The sequence below is a fragment of the Elaeis guineensis genome, chromosome 2 (genome assembly GCF_000442705.2).
Source record: "Elaeis guineensis isolate ETL-2024a chromosome 2, EG11, whole genome shotgun sequence".
NCBI classification, from domain to species: Eukaryota; Viridiplantae; Streptophyta; class Magnoliopsida; order Arecales; family Arecaceae; genus Elaeis; species Elaeis guineensis.
In genome coordinates, this window is record NC_025994.2 from 109274780 (window position 1) to 109296577 (window position 21798).

General features: G+C 42.4%; 1 pseudogene; it reads right to left on the bottom strand.

The window, feature by feature from the left end:
* Positions 1–541: 541 nt before the first annotated feature.
* Positions 542–21616, bottom strand: LOC109505906 (sugar transporter ERD6-like 4; annotated as a pseudogene).
* Positions 21617–21798: the final 182 nt, after the last annotated feature.

A 21798-nucleotide genomic window follows, 5' to 3' on the forward strand; every position in this document is an offset into this window, starting at 1 on the left:
ATCCGGCTAGCCGTGCCATGCATGTGCTAAGGTGTGCGATATGTAATTCCAAGATTATTTGGATTGAGCCTATAGAAAGACCCCACAAGTATTTTCAAATTTCTATTAAATTTATTTTTTTTCCCACTCAATTTCTTTCTCTTCTTTTTCTGAGTAACCAAAGGAATCTACTGAGTCGGACCTCCACAAGATTATACGAGACTTCGGGCCAAACTGCATTTGTTGAACCTTGCAAACGATCCCATCTTTGGCCCGCCGGAGAGGACCTGGATTTGTTCTTGGACCAGTACCTTCACACACCTCAAAAATCTCCTCTTATTTGATTTTGAAATGTTCTATAAATTTATTTTTGTATTCATCAACCATTTCCAGGAAATAGTTTCCAACAGATACATCTCAAGGAATCATGATATTGAATGGACAATAAATTCATGGCCAGTGTGTGTGTGTGTGTTAGATTGCTATCAGCAGTGTGTGTGTGTGTGTGTGTGAGAGAGAGAGAGAGAGAGATCAACCTCCACTGCTTCAAGTTAAAAGCAAATTAGCAGCCATTAATTGTAATTGCCCAGAATGCCAGCCAGTTGGCAAGTGTTGCAACGCTACCAGCAAGACCCTTGATATCAGCAGGAAGTATCAGCAATGAGCAATTATGAGCATCTAAAATTAAATTTATTGTTTCAAATACAATTCATGACTTCAACATTTAATAAAAATTTGCACCTGCATTCTAAAGCTAGAGGTTATACCGGGCTCGAGGCCCAAATAGTTTTGAACAAATATTTTTTCAATTTCTCGTGAAGAAAGTTATTGTGCACCACATGCGGTGCAATAAATTTGACGTGGAGCATACCATCCAATTACCTTAAAATACGTAGCGTATTTAAAGATGGGACATACATTTAATGCTGTCCAACTTTTTTTTCTCTAATTTTCAGTGACGAAAATATATTTTTTTTATACAACAAAGAAAGAATAGTATTATTACTTTCTAATGTCTTGTACGATTTTCTGTGAATATATATGATCTTTTAAATTATATATACGACTTTCTATATATTTACGACATCATGAATAATATATATAACTTTCTGATGCATCGTATAATTTTCTATGAATATATAAGACATCCTGTGAATATATATGACATTCTGAATAATATATATAACTTTCTAACGTCTTATATGATTTTCTGTGAATATATATAATATTCTGAATAATATATATAACTTCTTATAAATATATATGACATCCCGAACAATATATATGACTTTCTGATATCATATAAGGCGTTAGTAAGTCATATATATCATTCGGAATATCATATATATTCACAGAAAGTCATATATATTATTCGGAATGTCATATATATTCATAGGAAGTCATATAAGACATTAGAAAGTTATATATGTTATTTAGGACATCATATATATTTATAAGAAATCATATATATTGTTCGAGATATTATATATACTCATAGAAAGTCATATAACGCGTTAAAAAGTCATACATATTGTTTAGGATGCCACATATATTCGCAGGAAGTCATATATATTGTTCGGACATAGAAAGTAATATAAAGCGTTAGAAAACCATATATATTCACAAGAAGTCATATATATTATTCTGAATATCATATATACTCATAGAAAGTCATTTAAGATATTAAGAAGTCATATACATTGTTCAGGATGTCATAAAAATATAGAAAATTATATATATAGTTCGGAACGACATATATATTCATCGAAAATCACACAAGGCATTAAAAAGTAATATTGTTTCTTCTTTATTCTATGAAAAAAAGAGTATTTTCCTCACTGAAAATTAGGAAAAAAAAAAGCTGAGCGGCATTAAATGTCTGTCCCACCTAAATGCACTACGTGTTCCAATATTATTGGACGGTGCGTTACTATTACACCGCATGCGGTGCACAAAGTATTACTCTTCTCATGAATAACTAGCAAAGTACTCTAAATTATATAAAAAAGGTTTGGACAAAAGGTCTTGTAAGCATATATATATATATATATATGTTGCGGCCAATCGCCTCGTCGTCCGATCGCCGGGGAGCGTGCACCTGCAAAAGGAAGTCCGCACTGACCGGAGGCGGCTCCGGCGGGGACCCTCCGACGGTCAAGTCAGAGAGGCGATTGGGCAACAGTGAAATGTAGACGGAGAGCTCTGAGAAAGAGAGAGAGAGAGAGGAGCGAGCCTGCGCTTTCGGGAGAGACGGGCTGATCGATCCTTTGCACTGTTGCCTTCCTCGGTTTATATAGTGGAGCACGATATGGCGCCGTCATTAATGGCGCGGACAAGTGAGGAACTGTCAACTCACTGTGGACTGTCAGAGTCACCGTGAAAATATCATGTCGCCGTGTGGCTGTCCAATCACCAGGATTGACTATGCCCCCGGCGGGACAATGCCCCTGGGTAATTGTGCCGCATGTCCGTGTCAGAACTGACAAGGTCTGGCGGCTGTACGGCGATCGGAGGAGTCGGCCGACCCTAGGTCGGTGGCCATCAGAGTGGCGTCGGGTTCCTCCGTCGGTCGGCGAGTTTCATGTGAGTCGGTCATCAGACCTCTGGGTTCAGTCGGTCGGGATGGATACGCCCGACATATCCCCGGTCAGCGATGGACCGTTGAATGTCCGATAGTTAGCCGCTGATGACATCCGTCAGTCGGTCGCCCCGACCGACGATAGGTCGGTCTGTCGGCCAGTCGGAGTCGTCCGTCGGAGTCGGACCACCGTTAGTCGGTCGGGCCGCCAGTAGGTCGGTCGGACCGCCAGTCGATCGGGCCCTCCGACAGTCGGTCGGTCGGTCGGTGGGTATCCCCCAACAATATATATATTTTTTCTTTTATTTGAGAACACTATACAATTTTTAGCTCGAAAATCTCATGTTTTCTCTATGCTTCTCCATTTCTTCTTCTTTCTAAATAATTAATTTTTAAAATTTTTTAATAATGTCATACATCAAATTGTCAAGCTAACAAAATTGCTGGACTGAAAAGTAGTAAAGAGTATACTGGTTCATAATTAGGCAGCTGTTGAAGGTTTTCTATCTTTGCAATTACATAGAATCTCACCTTGTCCAGTTATGAATGAGTAAGAGAAACAGGCATTCCAACGACTCCTCGGGCTCACAACATGTTAATCTCCTCTTTTCTGCTTTACAAGGTCATTTTTAAACAGAAAAGAGGCGCCGAGCTCTTTTTCAAAATAATATAAAAAAAAATATTTACAAAAATAATTCAAAATCTAATTTTTTTATCAAAATAATGCAAAAGAGGAAAACGCCATTTTGAATGGCATTTTTTTTCCTTCCACGTTACCCCTTTTTTCTACGATGGCATCGTCTCAAAAAAAAAAAAAAAAACATCATTTAAAATGGCGTTTTTAAAAAATATCTAAAAAAAATATTAAGAAATTTAAAAATTAAAAATATCATAGAAAATAAAAAAAAAAAGAGAAAAAAATATGAAAGAAATAAAAATTTTAAATTTAATTGAAAAACATCATTTCAAATGCGTGTCAAAAAAATTTAAAAAAAAATTAAAAAATAAAAAGTACCATTAAAAAATAAAAATTTTTAAAAAATAAAAAAAATAAGAATTATAATTTAAAATTTAAAAAAAATAAAATTTTAAAGATTAATTGAAATAAAAATATTATTTCAAATTACTTTCTCAAATTAAAATTAATTTATTTAAAAAGAATTCAAAAAAATAAAAAAAATAGCCTAAAAAAATTTCATAAAAACAGAAAGAAACGTAAAAAAATAAAAAAATTATATAATTATAAATTTGACTTAAAAAAATTTAATTTGAATTAAATTTTGATAAAAAAATAAATGCATAAAAAAGTGAAAAAATGAGGAAAAATGTGGAAAAAAATTTGTAAATTGAACTTTAAAAAAAATAATTTTTTTTTAAATTATTGTAAAAAAATTATCTCAAGAAAAGAAAAAATATTGTAAAAAAATAAAAAATACCCTAAAAAAAAAGGAAAAAAATAGAATTGAAAAAAATAGAAATTGTAATTCTAATTGAAAAATAAAATTTTTAATTTTTAATTTTAAAAAATAAAAATTATAATTATAATTGAAATAAAAAATATCATTTTAAATAATTAAATTAATTTAAACATAATTATTTAAAAAATATTTTAAGTAAAGGAAAAGAATACGTAATAGAATGCTAAAAATATAAAAATGGAAGAAAACTGAAATTATAATTTCAAATGATAAAAATTTTAAAATAAATTTTAAAAAATATCATTAAAAAAATAAATAAAAAAATAGTAATAAAATAAAAGTTATAATTATAAATTAAAAAAAATTAATTTTAATTTAAATTAAAAATTATCATTTAAATTATTATCCTCATTATTTAATTAAATTTATTTATTAAAAGATCACAAAAAAATAATTAAAGAAATTAAAAAAAATTAAAAAAATAAAAAAAAAGGAGAAAACGCCAAAGAGAATGGCGTTTTCTCCTCCCCAAACCCCTTCTTCTCTCCTTCTCCCTTCTCCCTCTTCTCCTTCTCCCTTCTCCCTTCTCTCTCTTCTCCAGCGTCTCTCCGGTGACACGGCGGCACGGCGGCGAGCTCTCGATGGCGGTGAGCTCTTCTCGCCTCTCTCTCCATCTTCCTCTCTCTCTCTCCCTCTTCCCCTCTCTCTCTTTTCCCATTTCTCTCGTGCCGGCGGTGGGCCGTGCGCCCTGGCGGCGGGCCTCGGCCCCCTCCTTTCCCTCTTCCTCTCTCTCTCTCTCTTCCTCTCTCTCTCCCTCTTCCTGAGAAGGTCCAAGCGACCACGGGAATCGCGACGTCCTTGTGGAACTTCGTCTTTGTTATATTTGTATTTAGTATTTTTTATATTTTTATTGTACTATTTTTTTGTACGTTTGATATTTTTATTCTATTTAATAATATTAAATATTGATTTTATTTTATATTATTTAATTTTAAGTGATCGGATATTATGATTTGTGCATATGGATACACATACTCGAACGTATCTCAGAACATTAGGAGAGAAAAAGTTATGCTGAAAGGACTATAAAAATTATAACATAAATAATAATATATCGAATGTTGCTCTTTGAATTGATTTTGATGGTTACAAAGTATTTGAGGGGATTACTAATTATTTTGGCTTGAAAAAAGATTTATTGTATTTCAGATATAAAATCATAATTTTATCAGATCTGATTCGAAAGTCTCAAAAGCAAGAACAAAAGATGTGTAATCTATTGGAGGCAATTTCAACATTTTTGGAAGTATATTTTATAAGAAAAACATGTTTATATTTTTGAGTCGACCCCATGAATCGACTCATGGCGAAAAGGGTTTAACGGCACGCAAAATTTTTAACTACCACACTCTGTGAGTCGATCCCTTGGCTTTCTTTCTGGTAATTTTTATTTTTTAAATTTATTTTTTTTTGATATTTTTTTAAAAAATTTAATTTTAAATGAGAAAAGTAAGTTGAAATAATTTTTTTTTTATTTCATTTAAAATTAATTTTTTTTTTTAATTCAAAATTATTCTTTATATTTTTTACCGACTTTCTGACACCGGTGGCCAACGAAAAAGAGGGAGAGAGAGAGGAAGAGGGAGAGAGAGGAGGCAGCTCACTGCCGTGCCGCCGGAGAAGGGAGAAGAGGGAGAAGGAGAGAAGAAGGGGGGAAAGGAGAAAACGCCATTCCCTTCGGCGTTTTCTTTTTTTTTTTAATTTTTTTAAATTTTTTTCATAATTTGTTTAATTATTTTTTTTTAATTTATTAAATTTTTTAATGAGGATAGTAATTTGAATGATAATTTTTAATTTAAATTAAAGTTAATTTTTTTTATTTATTTATAATTATAATTTCTATTTTATTACCATTTTTTCTCTTTTATTTACTTCTTCCATTTTTATCTTTTTGACATTCTATTACGTATTTTTTTTTTATTTAAAATATTTTTTAAAAAATTATATTTAAATTAATTTAGTTATTTAAAATGTTATTTTTTATTTCAATTACAATTATAATTTTTATTTCTTAAAACTAAAAATTAAAAATTTTGTTTTTCAATTAAAATTATAATTTCTATTTTTTTTCAATTCTATTTTTTCCTTTTTTTCTTTTTTAGGGTATTTTTTATTTTTTTACAATATTTTTTTCTTTTCTTGAGATAATTTTTTAAAAAATATTTTGAAATGGACAACGTAATTTGAAATTATATTTTTTATTTGAATTAAAATTAAAATTCTTATTTTTTTAGAAATTTAATTTACAAATTTCTTTTTTTCACATTTTTTCCTCATTTTTTCACTTTTTATGCATTTATTTTTTTATCAAATTTTACTTCAAATTAAAAATTTAAATTTTTATTCAAATTTACAATTATATTATTTTTTTATTTTTTTCATTTCTTTCTGTTTTTATGAAATTTTTTTAAGCTATTTTTTTTATTTATTTTAAATATTTCTTAAATAAATTAATTTTAATTTGAGAAAGTAATTTGAAATGATATTTTTATTTTAATTAATTTTAAAAAAATTATTTTTTTTAAATTTTAAATTATAATTCTTATTTTTCTTAATTTTTTTAAAATTTTAATTTTTTAATGGCACTTTTTATTTTTTAAAAAAAATTTTAGACATTCTTTTAAAAAAAATAATTCGATAAAAAAAATCATCTAAAATTTTTTTTATTTGAATTACAAATTCAAATTTTTATATTTTAAATTTCAATCAAAATTAAAATTTTAATTTATTTATTAATTTAAAATTTTAAAAATTATTTTTTTCCATTCTTTTCCAATTTTTTTTTTTTTGAGAAAAATAGAAAACGTTATTTTGAATGGTATTTTTAAAAATACCGTTTTAAATGGCGTTTTATTTTTTTTTTTTTTTGAGACGATGCCATCGTGGAAAAAAATAGTGATGTGGAGCGAGAAAAAATACCATTCAAAATGACGTTTTTCTCTTTTATATTACTTTGATAAAAAAATTAGATTTTAAATTATTTTTATAAATATTTTTTTTTTAATATTATTTTGAAAAAGAGCTCAAGAGGCGTCAGATACCCTGACTGGAAAAGTTATTATGGTACCTTCAGGGAGAGTAGCAAAAGGAGTAGGTAAGATTGTGTACTTTGCCTGAGGACCAAACCTGCACAGGATATCAGTAGGAATGAAAGTCCCAAGGTTTCCTAGCGGTAGGGCAAGTAAACTACTTGATTCTAGAAATTCAAATTAGATCTACAATCTAAATCGAACTGCAAAACTAGAAGCAAATTATTATATAATTGTACCCTATGTGAATTATGTTTTTGACAATTAAAAGACATTACATTTGCAATAGAAATGGATGGAAAGCTAAACTGCATTCCTTGTCTCCATAAGATGATAACAAAATGAAAAAGAATCATTATCATGTTTCTCTCTAGGTTAGTGTTTCATCCACAGACGATACTTTTATGAGACCGATAAAATCATTCAAAGTCAACTTTAATTTTACATGGTAGACTACCAAGAAGGATGAATTTACATACCTCAGACATTATGATCCATGGAATGGCGCCAAATCGAAGAGACAAGGAAATAACAAAAGCCTGAAGGAACATAAATGGCTTAAATGACTAAAAAGAACATTATTTCTACAAATTACTGAAGAAATCCATGTTTGACATATAACAACAAACCACGAGTCCAACCAACTTGAGCACACTCAAAATAAAATAAAAATTAGAATCTTCAGAAACAACACCCTCTTTTAGTAGAATATAGATAACACGAGGAAATAATTTCATCTTTCAAATTACAAGAAGAGAAAAGGACATAATATATGGCATTATGAAGTTTCATAAAAAGCCGAACCAAAGGAACATATAATCCACGAAACAGCAACCTACCCTTACCTTCAGATAAAATGCAACAGAAACAATGATAAGACTCATAGTCATTCAAGCAGTGGAAACCTGCATCCAGTAAAACAATGCTTGCATCATCCTTTTTAAAAGCGATCGACCTGCATAAAAGCCAAAAAAAAAAAAAATGCAGGAACGTAGTGTAAGAAAAAAAACGTTGACCAGCTTTATCCAGCAACCAAGTGTGGACTCCAGTGGCAACAACCTGAACAACGTTTAGTACTTGTAAGTGCTAAATAATAAATCACATATACATGACACTGGAGAAAATAGTAAGTTATACTTTTGAGAAAATCATATACCATATGCTAGGCTTCTGAATCAAGAGGATATGATTATTACCTGAATCGCTCCCCACATGTTGCCAAGCCACTATTTGTAAGCCCTTGAAGATAGTTGTTGCGGCCAATCCCCTCGTCGTCTGATCGTCGGGAACGAGCGCCTGCAAAAAGAAAGTCCGCACTGACTGGAGGCGGCTCCGACGGGGACCCTCCGACGGTCAAGTCAAAGAGGAGACTGGGCAACAGTGAAAAGAAAACAAGGAGCTCAACGAGAGAGGAAGAGAGAGAGAGAAGGAGCAAGCCCAAGAGTTTCGAAGGGACCTCTAGCACTGTTACCTTCCCCAATATATAGTGGAGCATGGTATGGCGTTGTCATTAATGGCGCGGACAATTGAAGAATTGTCAACTCACTGAGGACTGTCAGAGTCGCCGTAAGGGTGTCAAATCGCCGTGGGGCTATCAAATCGCTAGGGTTGCCCCATGCTTTAGGTGGGATAATGCCCCTAGGCGGCAGTGCTGCATGCCGTTGTCAGGACTGACAGTTTCTGGCAGTCGTACGGTGTTTGGGAGGGCTGACCGATCATACGTCGGTACTCGGCTGCCGGGACGTCGGGTGATGATCCGGCGGCACCGTCGGCTGGTCTGGTGTCTTGCTTAAGTCGGACGTCGGCTGCCACCCCCGACAGTGAGTCGGTAATATGGGTTCGACCGCTCGGTCGGTCGGGAACAGCATGGGTCGGTTCGGCCGACACACCTTCGGTTTATCCAACACACCTTCGATCGGATATTGTCGGCAGCCGTCTGTCGGGGTCGTCGGTCGGAGTCGTCCGTCGGGGTCGTCGGTCGGGGTCGTCCATCGGAGTTGTCCGTCGGAGTCGTCCGTCGGGATCGGTCGGGGTCGTCCGTCGGAGTCGTCCGTCGGGGTCGTCCGTCGGAGTCGTCCGTCGATCGTCGGTCGGGATCGTCCGTCGGAGTCGTCCGTCGGGGTCGTCCGTCGGAGTCATCCATCGATCGTCGGTCGGTGATCGAGCCGTTGATTCGACGATCGGCCGTGTTGGTCGGGGCCTTTTGCCTTCAGAGGCCGAGGTCATCGTAGATTCTCCGCTCCTTCGATCTCTATCAGGATCTGCGCATGAGGAGCGGAGAGAGGGGTGTAGGAGTCATACCTGCGATGCGTCGGTCTCGGACTCCATCGTCGGGGCAAGACCCATCTATCGGTGGAGGGCTTGCTGGGTTCAGCATGGGCCCGACCTTTCTTCCATTTTTTCTTTCGGCCCGTGCCTTAAGTCAGGCGCCGGTCGGAAGCTCCTTCGTCCGCGCGCATGTACTTGTACGCGCGCTCCAGCAGTTCGGCGTATGTCCGGGGGAGGGTCTTGTCCAAAGAGTATGTGAAACGGGACCCCCTTAGCCCCCTCTTCATGGCCAAGATAGCCATGTCTTCGTTGAGGTCCCGAACCTCAAGCGTGGCCGCGTTGAATCGCATCACAAAGTATCGTAGAGTCTCATTTTCTCTCTGCTTGAGGGAGAAAAGACTGTCCGAGGTTCGTGGCGGCTTCCGACTGGTGCTGAAATGGACCACGAAGGAATGTTCGAGCTGCCCGAAAGAGTGGATACTTCCCGAATGGAGGCCGGAGTACCAGGCCCTGGCAGCTTTGCGGAGTGTTGCGGGGAAGCCGATGCAAAGAAGAGCATCGGTTGCCCCCTGAATTGTCATGAGAGCCTTGTAGCTCTCCAAGTGGTCGACTGGGTCGGTGGAGCCGTCGTAAGGCTCCACGTGTGGCATCTTGAACCAATTGGGGATCGATTCATCGAGGATGAGTCGGGAGAGAGGTTGGGTGGTCTGGAAGTCAATGTCGTTTGAGGACTTCTGTCCGTCCACCTGCAGCTAGACAAGCCGACGATCGATTTCTTCGAACCTACGTTCGTAGTCGTCGACCCGTCGGTACTGGGAGACCCCAGGAGTGGAGTCTCCGAAAGAGTCCGAGAGAGAGGCGGACGGTGTTCGTGGTCGCTTCTCCTTCCTCGCTCGTTCTAGCTGGGAGGGAGAATGCCGTCGGGATCGATGGGTGTCGCATTGCGGCCGCCCCTCCTCCTCCCTGTGGGAGCGCTGTGGCAGGTGCTCCTGCGGAGGCGACGGAGATCGACGCGGGCGTCGGCGGCTGCTCCTGGAGGGCATCGAAAGTGCTGTCGGTTGTCCGACCGGTGATGGCGGCAGCTGGACCAGCTGTTGCTGAAGGCTTTTGACCGCGTCCGTCAGCACGGTCATCTGCCGCACGATCACCGCGATCTGCGCCTCTGTGGTCACCGCGGGGTGCGGAGAGCTGGGTTCCACCGCGGAGGGTGGAGGAGAGGCCTCTTCCCGGTGGGAAGAGCGCCTCGCCGACCCGGTGACCCTCGATCGCTGAGCTCTTATCTTTGTCATCCCCCCTACCTGGCGCGCCAATCTGTTGCGACCAATCCCCTCATCGCCTGGTCGCCGGGAACGAGCGCCTGCAAAAAGAATGTCCGCACTGACCGGAGGCGGCTCCGACGGGGACCCTCCGACGGTCAAGTCAGAGAGGAGACTGGGCAACAGTGAAAAGAAAACAAGGAGCTCAACGAGAGAGGAAGAGAGAGAGAGGGAGCAAGCCCAAGAGTTTCGAAGGGACCTCTAGCACTGTTGCCTTCCCCAATATATAGTGGAGCATGGTATGGCGCCGTCATTAATGGCGCGGACAATTGAAGAATTGTCAACTCACTGAGGACTGTCAGAGTCGCCGTAAGGATGTCAAATCACCGTGGGGCTGTCAAATCGCTAGGGTTGCCCCATGCCTTAGGTGGGATAATGCCCCTAGGCGGCAGTGCCGCATGCCGTTGTCAGGACCGACAGTTTCTGGCAGTCGTACGGTGTTTGGGAGGGTTGGTCGATCATACGTCAGTACTCGACTGTCGGGACGTCGGGTGATGATCCGACGGCACTGTCGGCTGGTCTGGTGTCTTGCTTAAGTCGGACGTCGGCTGCCACCCCCGACAGTGAGTCGGTAATATGGGTTCGACCGCTCGGTCGGTCGGAAACAGCATGGGTCGGTTCGGCCGACACACCTTCGGTCGGATATTGTCGGCAGCCGTCTGTCGGGGTCGTCGGTCGGAGTCGTCGGTCGGGGTCGTCCGTCGGTCGCCGGTCGGGGTCGTTCGTCGGAGTCGTCCGTCGGAGTCGTTCGTCGGGGTCGGTCGGGGTCGTCCGTCGGAGTCGTCCGTCGGGGTCGTCCGTCGGGGTCGGTCGGGGTCGTCCGTCGGAGTCGTCCGTCGGAGTCATCCGTCAATCGTCGGTCGGGGTCGTCCGTCGGAGTCGTCCGTCGGGATCGGTCTGTCGGAGTCGTCCGTCGGTCGTACGTCGGAGTCGTCCGTCGGGGACGGTCGGGGTGGTCCGTCGGAGTCGTCCGTCGGGGACGGTCGGGGTCGTCCGTCGGAGTCGTCCGTCGGTCGTCCGTCGGAGTCGTCCGTCGGAGTCGTCCGTCGGGGACGGTCGGGGTCGTCCGTCGGGGTCGTCCGTCGGAGTCGTCCGTCGATCGTTAGTCGGGGTCGTCCGTCAGAGTCGTCCGTCGGTCGTCCGTCGGAATCGTCCGTCGGGGACGGTCGGGGTCGTCTGTCGGGATCATTCGTCGGAGTCATCCGTCGGGGTCATCCATCGGAGTCGTCCGTCGATCGTCGATCGATATATTTCAACAATAGTGAATCTGAGATGAGGAATTTAAGAAGCGATTACATACTTTCAATAATGCATAAGGTCAAAAGGCATTAACCTTTGTTTACCTAATGAAGGGGCAAAATTTCGACACAAGCATGAGTGTTATAAAGTAATGCAATGCCAAGGAACAAAAAGCCCGCATATCCACATAACAAACAAGTACCAAAGTATGCACAAGATCCAAAATACATATGTCAAGATTCAAGTTACGACATGTGAGCAGGGCTGATTAAAACCTCAAGCTAGGGATTTACGGTTCCTTGGGAACAAGTTTGGTGAGTCTTTCTAATTTTTTCTTCTTTTTTTTTTTTTCTTTCTTCCTTCTTTCTTTCCTTCTATTCTTTCCTTTTTCCTCTTCTTTCCTTTTTTTTTTTTTCTTTTCTTTTTTCCTGCCTTTCTTCCTTTATTTTCACTTTATTCTTCTTTCCCTGTGGATTTCTGAGTCCCAACCCCGTTCCCATTCCTAGTTTCTCACAAAAATAAAATGGGATGCCCGAGATAACCCCATCACACTGATTTAAATCCATGGATGCAGTAGCTCCATGCTTCCAGAAGACATAAATTTGAATAAACAGTGTATCATAATGTAAGGCGTGAAGAAATATCAAATTTAAATGATTTGGACATACCAGCAGACTTAAAAATAGCTCCAGCATAAAATAAGATGCCATTGATTCCACTTAGCTACTGCAAGACAAGTAGACGAATTCCTATCTGGAGAATTGCAAGACATGATTCCTCATTAGAAGAAAGTTTTTGCTAGTAAAAGATAGATAAATTAAACTCCAAGTGAAAGCACATAACATTACCATAAGAGGAAGTTTATATCTTCTTCATTTAAGATCTGAAAACTAGATCGAAGTCCTTCCGCTTGATGGTGCCACTGATCTCTGCACAATGTAAGTTGAATTTTAATATTCTGGAAGGTATCCCATGGCTGGACTACATGCTCATAGCTTTTCACATGGTTCATATACTCACACCAACTTGGGAGAAGCTTCAATGAATCAATAACTAATTATGATGGCTACAAGATGAATGGAGCTAAAGGCAATACCTTGATTTCAACTCATTTGTGCAGTAATGTCAGCATGAGAGTGCTGTTTCAAGGGCACCACGATTATGAAGACAATTGTGCCTAATTGATTTTTTTTTTTTTTTTTTTAAAGATGAACCCTCTACAACAAAAAGGAAAAAAAGTTACAAGATGCATGAAAATGTTACTATTTTTATGGGAAAGTACTGTGAAGAGTTGGACTTGACCTCTCACTGCAAGCAACGGCCACCAAACAATCATACTCAACAAATAAGCAAACACAACACCAATGGTTATAGAGAGCTGCAAAACAAGATGGACATCATCAGTACAATGCAAATTAAAAGTTATCGCTATCCAAAGCAACCAGTATTTTGAGAAGCACGAACTAACCTGATTCACAGAGACAAGGCCACCTCTCATATTCTGAGGAGCCATCTCTGCTATATATACAGGCACCTGAAAGCATAGAACGGAGCATAGATCAAGCGAGCCATTCCACGTATACTGTATTATAATTGGGGTCAAGAATTGCAACAAACCGTATAGGTGATCACGCCGACTCCGAATCCTTCCAGCAACCGACCAATGTGCAAGAATGACGAATCCTGGGTGGAAAAAGAAGCAATACAACCAGACCACTAAAACTCTCAATTCATTGTGAAAATAGGGAAGCCAAGAACTCAATCGATCGCTCATTTTTGCAAACGAAATGGCGAGCCAGCCAATGATATTAGGAATAGAAGCAATCATCAGTGACTGCAAGACAACCACCATAATTCAGTAAGCACCAAAAGATGGGATTCTGATGGTCCCGAGAGTGGGAATTATTGCGGCTAATCCCCCGTCGCTCGATCGCCGAGGTCGCATACCTGCAAGAGGAGTTCTCACAGATCAGAGATGCCTCCGACAGGGACCCTCCGACGGTCAAGTCAGAGAGAGACTAGGCAATAGCGGAAAATCAGAGGCCCAGCCCGAGAGGGCTCGGGTAAGCTTGGGAGCTGGAGGGAGCATCAGAGAGAGCTTACCAAGACTGTTGCCTTATCCCTTTTTATAGTAGAACGCGGCGTGGTCCCGCCATTAATGGTGCAGACAACTGGGGAGTTGTCAAATTGTCGGGGGCTGTCAAATCGCCGTGGATTGTCAAATCGCCGTGGATTGTCAAATCACCGTGGGTTGTCAGAACGAACCCATGTCCTCGACAGGACAATGCCCCAGGGCGACTGCACAGCATATCCTTGACAAGACAATAGCCCATAGCGGTCGTACGGCCCTTGGGCGGCCTGACCGACCATACGTCGGTATTCGGCTGTCGGGACGTCGGGTGATGACCCGGAGACACCGTCGGCCGATTTAATGTCTCACTGAGGTCGGACGTCGGCTGCCGCCCTTGACAGTGAGTCGGTGATTTGGGCTCCGTCGCTCGGTTGGTCGGGAACAGAATGGGTCTGCCCGACTGACACTCCTTCAGTCGGATAATGTCAGCAGCTACTGTCGGCAGTCATCGGTCGGTGCGATCGGTAGAGCCAGATGTCGGTCGGAGTCGTCGGTCGGTCGTCGGTCGGAGTCGTCCGTCGGGGTCATCCGTCGGAGTCGTCCGTCGGTCGTCGATCGGAGTCGTCCGTCGGTCGTCGGTCGGAGTCGTCCGTCGGTCGTCGATCAGACCGGTCCGAGGATAAGTCGGCGTATGGGAGTCAGTCAGTATATCCCAACAGTTGTCCCCCCCCACTCCTGAGTCGGATGTCGTGTTGGCTCGCATGAACACGTGGGCGACGGCTTCGGGCGAAAGGAGTGGTTTTCCGTCATGTCTTGCCCCGACTCTGACGATCGCATCAACGAACGATCCGATATCGATCGTCCCGACTGTAGGTCGAGCGTGCACATCGGGTCGGAGGTCGGCCAACCTCCGAACGTAGCATGACACGATCATCCCGTAGAGTATGATAGTCGAGTAGCATCCGACGTATTCGGATAAGATAACGATGGCAAGTCGAATATCCGTTGTCCGGCCTTTGATCGGGCGTGCATGTCAGGACGTATGATAAACGGTAGCAAGCTGAATATCCTTCGATCGATCGTGACCAAGTCCGTATGTCGCAAGTCGAACTGCGGTCGTCTTGGCATTTTGCCACTTTTAGTCGAAGCTAAGTCGGCAAGTTAGCCAGCCACGTTGGTCGAGGCCTTTTGCCCTCAGAGGCATGTTGGTCGGCGATCGAGCCGTTGGTTCGACGATCGACGATCGGGCTGCGTTGGTCAAGGCCCTTTTGCCTTCAGAGGCCGAGGCAGTCGGTTCGACGATCGGTGATAGAGCCGTTGATTCGGCGATCGACGATCGAGCCGTGTTGGTCGAGGCCTTTTTGCCTTCAGAGGCCGAGGCCGTCGGTTCGGCGATCGACGATCGAGCCATTGATTCGGCGATCGGCGATCGAGCCGTGTTGGTCGAGGCCCCTTTTGCCTTCAGAGGTCGAGGCCGTCGGTTCGGCGATCGATGATCGAGCCGTTGATTCGACGATCGGTGATCGAGCCGTGTTGGTCGAGGCCCCTTTTGCCTTCAGAGGCCGAGGCTGTCAGTTCGGCGATCAATGATCAAGCCATTGATTCGACGATCGAGCCGTGTTGGTCGAGGCTCCTTTTGCCTTCAGAGGCTGAGGCCGTCAGTTCGACGATCGATGATCGAGCCGTTGATTCGGCGATCGACGATCGAGCCGTGTTGGTTGAGGCCCCTTTTGCCTTCAGAGGCCGAGGCCGTCAGTTCGGCGATCGGTGATCAAGCCGTTGATTCGACGATCAAGCCGTGTTGGTCGAGGCCCCTTTTGCCTTCAGAGGCCGAGGCCGTCGGTTCGGCGATCGATGATCGAGCCGTTGATTCGGCGATCGGCGATCGAGCTACTTCGATCGAGGCCCTTTGCCTTCAGAGGCCGAGGCCATCGTAGATTTGGTGATCGGGTTACGTTGGTCGAGGCCCTTTGCCTTCAGACACCGAGGCCATCGTAGATACTCCGCTCCTTCGATCTCTATCAGGATCTGTGCACGAGGAGCGGGGAGAGGGGTGTAGGAGTCATACCTACGATGCGTCGGTCTCAGACTCCGTTGTCGGGGCGAGCCATCTATCGGTGGGGCCCGCTGGGTTCAGCAGGAGCCCGATTTTTCTTTCGTTTCTTCTGATCCGTGCCCTCGGTTAGGCGCCGATCGGAAGCTCCTTCGTCCGCACGCATATATTTGTACGCACACTCCAGCAATTCGACATATGTCCGGGGGAGGGTCTTGTCCAAGGAATAGGTGAACTGAGACCCCCTTAGTCCCTTCTTTATGGTCGAGATAGTCATGTCTTCGTTGAGGTCTCGGACCTCAAGTGTGGTCGCGTTGAACCGTGCCACAAAGTATCATAGAGTCTCATTTTCTCCCTGCTTGAGAGAGAAAAGACTGTTTGAGGTTCGTGGTGGTTTCCGACTGGTGCTGAAATGGGCCACAAAAAAATGTTCGAGCTGTCCGAAGGAGTGAATACTTTTCGAGCGGAGGTCGGAGTACCAGGCCCTGGCAGCTCTGCAGAGTGTGGCGGGGAAGCCGATGCAAAGGAGGGCATCGGTTGCCCCTTGGATTGTCATGAGAGCCTTGTAGCTCTCCAGATGATCAATTGGGTCGGTGGAGCCGTCGTAAGGCTCTACGTGAGGCATCTTGAACCAACTAGGGATCGGTTCATCGGGGATGAATCGGGAGAGAGGTTGGGTGGTTCGGAAGTCGATATCGTTCGATGACTTCTGTTCATCCGCCCGGAGCTGGGCAAACCGACGGTCGATTTCTTTAAACTTACGCTCGTAGTCGTTTAACCGTCGGTGTTGAGAAACTCTAGGAGTCGATCCTCTCAATGAGTTTGAGAGTGAGGCGGATGGCGTCCGCGGCCGCTTCTCCCTCCTCGCTTGCTCCAACTGGGAAGAGGAGGGATGTCGAGATCGGCGAGCGTCATGCCGTGGCCGCCTCCCCCCTGCTCGGTGGGAGTGGTGAGACGCTGCTCTTGAGGAGGAGACGGAGATCGACGCGGGCATCGACGGCTGCTCTTGGATGGCATCGGGTGCGCTGTCGGTTGCTCTGCCGGCGAGTGCGGCAACCGGGTTGGTTGTTGTTGAAGGTTTTTGACTGCATCTGTCAGAACGATCATTTGCCGCACGATCGCTGCGATCTGTGCCTCCATGGTCACCGTCAGGTGCGAAGAGCTAGGCTCCTTCATGGAGGGTGAAGGAGAGGGCTCTTCCCGGTGGGAAGAGTGCCTCGCCGATCCAGTAGCTCTCGATCACTGAGCTCTGATTTTCGTCATCTCGAGAGATCTCTGAAGCTCTAGGGAGCTGGCTATCTTACCTCTGTCGAGCATACCCCTTCCTGGTGCACCAAATCTGTTGCGGCCAATCCCCCATCGCTCGATCGTCGAGGTCGCACACCTGCAAGAGGAGTCCTCACAGACTGGAGATGCCTTCGACGGGGACCCTCTGACGGTCAAGTCAGAGAGAGACTAGGCAACAGTGAAAAATCAGAGGCCCAACCCGAGAGGGCTCGAGTAAGTTTGGGAGCTGGAGGGAGCGTCAGAGAGAGCTTATCCAGATTGTTGCCTTATCCCTTTTTATAGTAGAACGCGGCGTGATCCCGCCATTAATGGTGCAGACAACTGGAGAGTTGTCAAATCGCCGGGGGCTGTCAAATCACCGCGGACTGACAAGTCATCGCGGGTTGTCAGAACAAACTCATGTTCTCAGCAGGACAATGTCCTAGGGTGACAGCACAGCATGTCCTTGACAAGATAACAGTCCATAGCGGTCGTATGGCCCTTGGACGGGCTGGCCGACCATACGTCGGTATTCGACTGTCGGGACGTCGGGTGATGATCCGGAGACACCGTCGGTCGATTTAATGCCTCGCTGAGGTCGGACGTCGGCTGCCGCCCCCGATAGTGAGTCGGTGATTTGGGCTCCGTCGCTCGACTGGTCGGAAACAGAATGGGTCTATCCGGCCGACACTCCTTCAGTCAGATAATGTCGGCAGCTACTGTCGGCAGTCGTCGGTCGGTGCGGTCGGTAGAGTCGGGCGTCGGTCGGAGTCGTCCGTCGGGATCGTCTGTCGGAGTTGTCCGCCGGTCGTCCGTCGGAGTCGTCTGTCGAAGTCGTCCGTCAGTCGTCGGTCGGAGTCGTCCGTCGGGGTCGTCCGTCGGAGTCGTCCGTCGGTCGTCGGTCAGATCGGTCCGAGGGTAAGTCGGCATATGAGAGTCAGTCGGTATATCCCAACAGGAATAAAACAAAAAGATCGAAACTTTGACTCAGTAGGCGCCAAAAGATTAGGTTTTCAATGTCCAGAAAGAAGGTGAAGATGAAAAAGATCAAAGCTTTTTCTAACCCCTTCGCGCCTGACATACTCCGCAATCTGTCCACTGGCTTTGCTCCCACCATTCCGCCCACGTTCGAGAGCGAGCCAAAGAGCGAATACTAAGATAACCTGTGATAGCCCGAGGCCCAGCCGAATAAGAATCCCAACCCAGCCAAGCCCAAACAAAAAAAAAAGAAGAGAAAATAGAGGATATCGAGAGGAAGAAGACTCCCGTTGAGAGTCTTCTTCCCACTGTGAAAAAGAGAGGGGAATCCGAGTAAAAAATAGATTCTTCCTCTATAAAACCCAAGCCCCTCGCCTCCTCCTTCGTGAATTACCCTAAAATCTCTCTTTCTCTCGATTTTCCTTGTTCTTGGATTGAAGGTTTTTGGCCGGCGATTTAGTGGCTCAAAAACACCACAAAGAGCAAGGTAATGAATCAAAGACTTTTCTCTTCAATTCCTTTTGATTATAAATCAGAATTTCTACTGATTTATTGCTGTTTTTTTTTGAGAAAAACTTCGAGATTTTGAAACCTCTGTTTTGGCCGTCTGTGTGTGTGTGTTTTTCGACGCTGTCCGCCGCCGGCGAGCACCCAGACCGAGTGTCACGGTTGCGCCGCCTCAGGCTAGACCTCCCCTCCCGTCGTTTCGATGAGATCCCGTGGGGGATTTGGATGGGAAAGAAGGGGGGATCGCATCTCTTGTTTCGGTCAAAACAAGCCCGGGAAGAAGAAAAGAAGAAGAAGAAGGAAAAGAAAAGAAAAAGAAAAAGAAAAAAAAAGAAAAAGAAAAGAAGAGGAAAAGAAAAGAAAAAGAAAAAAAAAGAAGAAAAAAATAAAATAATAATAATATAATAATAATAAATATGATTTTCTCTCCTCTTTCTTCTGTGAAAAAAAAGAGAAAGAAAGAAAGAAAGAAAGAAAAGAAGAAAAAAATAAAATAAATTAATTAGTAAATAATGATATAAATAATAAAATATAAGAAAGAGAGTTTCTCTCTCTTCCCTCTCTTTCTTCAAACTAAACTAGTATTTTCTCTCTCTAGAATTGGACTTTCTCTCTCTACTTTCTCTCTCTAAAATCTTCCCTCTAGATTATTTCTCTCTCCTAAGATTTTTAAAATTTTGAGAAGAATGATGATGAATTTAAATGATCCTCGTGATGATTTTTGATCCGTGATCGTCAGACGGTACACCGACATGCACTTTGATCAGATCAGGTATTTTTAGATTTTATTTTTTATTATTTTATTGAATTATCCACATGATAATCTTAGCATGATTTGATCTGATCGATCGGATTTGTTGAATCATATTGTCTGAAGAATTCAAGATGAGTTTTCTCTCTCTAAAATTTTCTCTCTCTAGAATTTTTTTTCTCTAAAATATTCTCTCTCCTGATTGATTCTCTCTCTAAAAAGGTTAGTGAATGAAGAAATTTCTTTTAATAGTCTTGATCTGATTCTAATGAAGAACCCTGATCCATGATTGTCGGACAGTGTACTGGCACTCACCTTGATCAGATCCGATATTTTCTCAATTTGATAATCCATGATCCCGATTTAATCATGATTTGATCATGTTGATTTTACCAATCGAGATATTGGACCAATCGTAATGTTGGATTATGTCATCTGATCAATTCGAATTATACCTCATTGATTTCTCTCTCCTCTATTGTCTCTCTCTATTTGATTTTATGAAATCGATGAAGAAACCTCGGTCCTATCACTTCGAATCCGATTTGATTTGATAGTCAAACTTTGGATCGTTTAGGTTCTAATTAGATTTTGATTAGATGAAATTAGATGATCGGACTCAATCTAAACCGTTGAAATATGGTATTCGTATTCTTTCTAATTATTGAAATTGATTCTATATAGGATTGTGGATGTTTGATCATGGGGTATCGCGATATGATCTACGAACAGAATTTTTGGAAGAAAATTTATAGAATTATGTGGATTTATTGGAATGCGTTCGAGGTAAGTAATGTTTCACTTTTTCTAGATTTATCGGCAAATTATAATGTATTCTTCTGACATGATTTATGAAACGATGCATGAATTGGATGAATGGTATTTTGTTATGAAAATATCTTATTTGAAATATTATGATGAAGCATGATTGAACATATTGATTTCATGATGCATTATATTGATTGATTTCGATACTACATGATTATATGTTTTATTATCGAAATTAGAATATGAAATATGATTTATGAAGAATTATGATATAAGAAACATTATGAATTGACAACCTGACTATGTAAAGGACCCCGCCAATGGGGGCATATACGTTGGCAATTGATTGTCCTGAGGGTTTATGTCGCCAGCGAAACCAGCGACATGTCTCCAGAAAGACCAGCGGTTCCAAAGGACATGGCTGCCAGATGATTCGCGGCCTACCGCAAGCAGATATGCGATATTATGACCCTGCCACAGAGAAAATGTAGTCATAGCTCATGGTTGACGAAAAGAATTTTAGAACGAAAGAAATTGAAATCTGGAAAGAAACTTGAATTTTCGAAAAAGAAATGAATTTGGCATGAATTATATTGCATATTTGAAATTGATTTCGAATTGATGAACTCTATATGCTTATTTTTTATAAATGATTATTTACTTAAATGTCTGATGAAATCTGTTGAGAAGTGATCATTGCTTACTGGGCTGTCTAGCTCATTACCTCCTATTTTTATTGTTTTTACAGATGTTGAAGAATTAAGATGATACAAGATATAAATGGAAGAGTGATCAGAAGCAGAATTCCTATACTATTATTTTAGGTTGAAAGTCTTATTGAATTTGATGTAAAGCCTATGAATCGTTGTTGAATTTATTGAGATATTAAAGAAGAAATTTAGATCATTATATTTTGAATTTAAATTATTGTCTAATTATTCCGCTGTTGTTTTAGGATAGTATGATAAGATGCCTTGCATGCTTATGGGAAGAGTTTTCTATGAATATGCGACGGTTGCCATGATCCTCGATTCATAATCTCATATCGAAAGTGTGACATAACTCAAAACTGATCAATATCGATCAAACCTTGACTCAGAGTGGAAAGAAGCAAAGAACAAAGGAGGACAAGGGACGGGATGGTAGGCTGACCTCGGAAAGCGAGAGGCCGAGGTCGTTGATGATGTCGTCCTGGGCAGGGGAGGAGTATCCCGCGGTGAAGCCGAACTGGATCGGGCCGAGGGCGACGATGAGGATACAGGGCACGATGGAATCCCGGAAGCCGGGCGCCGAGGAGACGAGCTTATCCATCAAGCTCGACTGCCTCGAGCCCATCCGGTATCAGCTGCCCCCATGAAGGGTACAATCAAGGAGCGCCATCAGAAATGTCATACATGCTAGTCATAAGAAAGCACAGAAGGTCATCTAAGTGAACTGCGTGGTAGCATGAGAAAGCGGGATCAAATCTCCAAAATACTTGAGCTCTAGTGACCCTGAAGGCAGTTGATTAATTAACG